Genomic DNA, 6,033 nt, shown 5'->3' on the forward strand with positions numbered 1-6,033 from the left:
AGCAGCAGCAGCAGCACCACCTGAGGAAAATAAAGCCTGCCTTAAAAAATCCTAAAACCCACATTTCCCAGATAGTTCTAGGCCAGGCTTTATCAAAACGTATAAGGCAGTAAAGTTCTACCAGGACTAACTGGATTTATGTGTCAGATGTCCTCTAGAACTGAGGAAAACATGAGGGTATGAAGCCAACTCTCCCACGGCCCCTCTTACTAGTTCCATGATGAATAATCAGGGACTGCAGCGAAGTCTCCGGGCTGGAACAAATACCAGAAGAAGCATTTACTGTTTAGGTGCATTCTTTGTGGAAAATCCATTCTACCAGAAATACCCAAGCGCTGATCTGAAAGTTCGAAGCTTTGTTATAAAGAGCCTTGTTTGTAAAGGCACCTTTTAACCTTTGCCAACAGAATGCTACCCAAGTGATGATAATAATATTAACCATCACCTCAAAACATTTTCCCTTGAGTCAAATCACTGGAACTTGCAGTCTTTGGATTAGCAAAGCAAATACATCATTTCTGCACACCAGAAAACAGCATCTGAGAGAGGAGTCTAGAGAGCTAGCGAGTGGAGTAATCCACATTGGAACTCATGTCTTCTAACACCTACTTCACTGCTTCATGCTTCCAGTGATTCCAAATACATGTATTATTACATATGTAATACATTAGGGAAACCTGTTGCCTTCCATGGGCTTCCCTGATGGCTCAGAGGGTAAAGAATCTGCCTGCAATGCAGGAGACCTTGGTTTAATTCCTGGAGTTGAGATGCTCTGACGTCACCTCACTGAGAAATAAACATTGGACATACGTCCTCAGGTTCTGGAATTTTCCCAAGAGAAGTATAAGAGCCATATTCTTCAGAGCTTTCTAAATTATGTGAGTGTAAAAACCAGTATGTACTTACATAATTTATGTCTAAAACAGATTTATTTGTATAGGAAGTAAAATGAGTCATTATTGGATTATAAATATCTTTCAAAATCATTAATTTACATTTTTCATCTTGCACTATCAAGAATAATAATTTAATAATTCCAAAAAAAGATTAACTTAGAATTTTAAAGTGTGGTTTTGATTTTTTTGGAAAAAATAGCTTTGTTTTAAAAACATATCCTATATTTCTATTTGTTATTTTAAAAGTCACTGATTTTCAAAGCAATGCAAGGAATATGTCACAGGAAAAAGAGTATGTGGATTCAGATTGTTATCAGCTATATTCCAATTCACTGACAGTGTGATTGAAAACCTGGTTAGAACTATAGAGAAATCAGGCTTACCAATATTACATCTGCTGGTAAAAGGGAGAATTTTGTTGTGAATGTAGAGTTAATTTGGCAGAATAATTACCTGTTTGTCATATAGCTAAGTTTTAATTACAGCAAGTGCTGAAAAAGAATTCTATGAAAAATTATATCTTTGGTCCATAAGAATACTTTCTTCTTTGAACTAAGCCTATACATTGACCACTTCTGTAAAACATGCTTTCCTATTTATTATTTGTATCTCAGCCGTTGTTCATAATGAAAATAAAACAGGTCATTTTCACTACTTGAAGGGAGGGTCAGAAGAAATAAAGCTGAGCTCTTTCCAAACTCTTTACAGCTCTTTTGTTCTGCCGCTGAGCAGCGGTTGCCCTTAAGTCGTTATAACTGTTTTCTCAAACATGCTCATAATCTCCACCAAAAAGACCACATAAAATGGCAAGCTGTTAAAGAAGAAAAACTACACACAAAAAGGATACAAACTTTTTCAGTAGTGTAACTGAAGAACATCTTTCTCATTTCCCCGACCCATCAGAGATTCCAAAGATTACTCAATCTTTAGCTTCTTATACACAGAGAAAATGGACTTCTTTTTGTCCTTCCTTGCTTAGTCCTCTAATGTTTTATGAAATTTGACTTTTCCCACTTAGGAAACTTTTAACTTTGTATAACAATCTATACTTTCTAAAGTGCATTCAAACTATTCATTTGATCTTGAAAACCTTGAGGAACACATCACCCAGCTAAGTACCTATGCCCCTTTTAAAGAATAAGAATGAAGTTGCATTCTTGGATAATACACAATGAAAGATATTTAGGGTTATAAGACCATGAGGCCAGCAACTTTCACTGAACTCAAGGAAAACAAACAGTGAAAGTGAAAGTGAAGTCACACAGTCGTGTCCAACTCTGTGACCCCGTGGATGGTAGCCCACCAGGCTCCTCTGTCCATGGGATTCTCCAGGCAAGAATACTGGAGTGGGTTGCCATTTCCTTCTCCAGGGGAATCTTCCCAACCCAGGGATCTAACCCAGGTCTCCCGCATTGCAGGCAGACATTTTAACCTCTGAGCTACCAGGGAAGCCCATAGAAAGAGAAAATGAGCAACAATTGATGAAAGGATTGGGGCAGTTCAGTTCAGCCACTCAGTCATGTCCGACTCTTTGCGACCCCATGGACTGCAGCACGCCAGGCCTCCCGTCCATCACCAACTCCTGGAGTTTACTCAAACTCATGTCCATTGAGTCGGTGAGGCCATCCAACCATCTCATCCTCTGTCGTCCCCTTCTCCTCCTGCCTTCAATCTTTCCCAGCATCAGGGTCTTTTCAAATGAGTCAGCTCTTTGCATCAGGTGGCTAAAGCATTGGAGTTTCAGCTTCCACATCAGTCCTTCCAATGAATATTCAGTACTGATTTCCTTTAGGATGGACTGGTTGGATCTCCTTGCAGTCCAAGGGACTCTCAAGCATCTTCTCCAACACCACAGTTCAAAAGCATCAATTCTTCAGCACTCAGCTTTTTTTTATATTCCGACTTTCACACCCATACATGACTACTGGAAAAACCATAGCTTCGACTAGATGGACCTCTGTTGGCAAAGTAGCAACATATGGATCTCAGTAAATGGTATGCAAGTGTTTTCTCTATTATTCTTGCAACTTTTTTGTAAGTTAGCTCAGTTTTCCAAACCTCAGACTTTTTGGTAATTATTTTCAAATACAAACATTTTTATAAAAGATAGAGAGATACAGGAGAGTTAAATCATTTGCATATGCTGATTCTGTTCAGTTCAGTCACTCAGTCATGTCTGACTCTTTGCGCTCCCATAATTTGCAGCACGCCAGGCCTCCCTGTCCATCACCAACTCCCAGAGTTCACCCAAATTCATGTCCATCAAATTGGTGATGCCATCCAGCCATCTCATCCTCTGTCGTCCCTTTCTCCTCCTGCCCCCAACCCCTCCCAGCATCAGAGTCTTTTCCAATGAGTCAACTCTTCGCATGAGGTGGCCAAAGTATTGGAGTTTCAGCTTTAGCATCAGTCCTTCCAAAGAACACCCAGGACTGATCTCCTTTAGGATGGACTGGTTGGATGTCCTTGCAGTCCAAGGGACTCTCAAGAGTCTTCTCCAACACCACAGTTCAAAAGCATCAATTCTTTGGCACTCAGCTTTCTTCACAGTCCAACTCTCACATCCATACATGAACACTGGAAAAACCATAGCCTTAATAGACGGACCATTGTTGGCAAAGTAATGTCTCTACTTTTTAATATGCTGTCTAGGTTGGTCATAACTTTCCTTCCAAGGAGTCGTGTCTTTTAATTTCATGGCTACTATCACCACCTGCAGTGATTTTGGAGCCCCAAAAAATAAATTCTGACACTGTTTCCACTGTTTCCCCATCTATTTCCCATGAAGTGATGGGACCAGATGCCATGATCTTCATTTTCTGAATGTTGAGCTTTAAGCCAACTTTTTCACTCTCCTCTTTCACTTTCATCAAGAGGCTTTTTAGTTCCTCTTCACTTTCTGCCATAAGGGTGGTATCATCTGCATATCTGAGGTTATTGATATTTCTCCCAGCAATCTGATTAGAATCCAAGTATTCTTATTTTTCCACACTTCCTCTAAATCTACACTCTATTTCTGTATAAAATGAACAGTAACTTCCACTTAAAATATTTATAAACCACAATTACACTTTTTGCCAATTAGTCATCAGTGCCATAGCTCAAGGAAAACTCATAATTATTATTTACCTATAACGTATGTTTATATATCATATTACCCATTTCAAGTCATTTTTATCACCCTATTTTATTCGATCCTCATAACTTTTGGAATAAAGTAGATAGCACAGGCATTATTGGACCCATTTTACAGATCAAGGAACAGACTGTGAAACTAACTGGCAGCCATATTCTGGAGACAGATACACAAGTCTGAAAACTTCAGAAGAGTACTCATTCCAATGAATCCTCTTGACAGTCCAGTGCCTTTTCATACCCTTAATGACCATATCTAAAACTTCCAGGTCTCAGGTTTTAGTAATAGACAAAAATAACAGTCACTTAAAGAACAAAACCGAATGACTGAAAAAGATGCCTATGTTTTACTTACTATTATACATAACAGCTAAGTATATTGAGTACCTACCTGCTATGTGCAAGGAAGTGCTTTATATATATATTATCTAATTTAATTTTGCCACATCTCTGTGACATGTAATTCTCATAGTCCCCATCATACAAACAAGGAAACATGTCTGAGAGTCTAACTTGACTGATATGCAGAACTATCAGGGCTAAGGCAGGACCTGTGAACCTCCCACTGTTAATTACATTGTCCTATTCCACATTTTCCCTTTTTCCTTTAAGCTCAGTTGATATTTCAGCCAAGTTCTTTTTCATATATTCAATGATCTTTAAATTCTGCAATTGAGAGAATTCTTTCCAGGAACACAGTTTGTATGGAAAAGCACATGTTTGAAAAAGCAGGTACCGTATCCTATTTGCATTGGCAGCTGTCTCTGGCATATATTAAACATCCAGTGAGTGTTTGCTAAATGTAAAGGATGTTTGGAGTTCTCTCTTAAAAAGCTTTCAAGATGTCATGATCTAAATATTTAAATAGTTGTTGTTGTTTAGTCACTAAGCTGTGTCTGACTCTTTTGCAACCCCATGGACTATAGCTTGCCAGGCTCCTCTGTCTATGGGAGTTGCCAGGCAAGAATACTGGAGAGGGTTGCCATTTCCTTCTCCAGGGGATCTTCCCAACCTAGGGATCAAACCTGTGTCTCCTGAATTGACAGGCGGATTCTTTACCACTAAGCCACCAGGGAACCCCAAGTACTTAAATACAGGATTTATGAATCAGTTCAATTGACTTCCCTGGTGGCTCAGACAGTAAAGCATCTGTCTACCATACGGGAGGCCTGGGTTCGAGCCCTGGATTGGGAAGATCCCCTGAAGAAGGAAATGGCAATCCACTCTAGTACTATTGCCTGGAAAATCCCATGGACAGAGGAGCCTGGTAGGCTACAGTCTATGGGGTCACAAAGAGTTGGACACGACTGAGCGACTTAACTTTCACTTTCACTTTCAATTTTCCAAGTCTCAGCTTTGCTGCAAAACACATAGTTTCAAAGCCAGAAAAAAAAAAAAAATGATAAAGAAGCGAACAAATTTCACTTAAGAATATTTTTAAGCCGTTAAAATATTTTAATATTTTTAAGTTTTTGGAAACCTGAACTGCTCTGTCAATAATCTGACAGTTTTGGACTGTCCAAATAACCTTTTTTTGATGATCTCCTGTTTCTATGACAAAAATAATGCTCAGTCTCACCGCTGGTGGGAGTCCATGATTTTTCCCTTTGCTACAACCAGTCAGGATAAAAAGTGAACACAGGTGACTTACTATGTAAGATTCCCTCACAGACGCCAGCTGAGCAATGATGCAGAAAAGGATCAGTCAGGGAAGACGCGAAGTCCAGGTAAGTCGCAGGATACAAAGAGTACACTTTTCCACCTCCTTTCTTCCTACCCATGATTGCAGCCATCCCTTTTGTGGATGGCTCCAAAGTTTCTGATATTCACTTGTATCTGTCTTTCCTCAAACACGAATAGTTAGGTGAGCTAAGATCTAGACCGCATTCCCCTACATCTTTCCTGCCTTGGCACTATGACCTTTGTCTTATCCCGCCCAGTGCACAGACACTTTAAGTGCACAGCTTAACTTGACTGCAATGTTAGTGAATTTCAGGGTAAA

Source organism: Capricornis sumatraensis, chromosome 11 (genome assembly GCF_032405125.1).
Source record: "Capricornis sumatraensis isolate serow.1 chromosome 11, serow.2, whole genome shotgun sequence".
In the NCBI taxonomy this organism is placed as follows: Eukaryota; Metazoa; Chordata; class Mammalia; order Artiodactyla; family Bovidae; genus Capricornis; species Capricornis sumatraensis.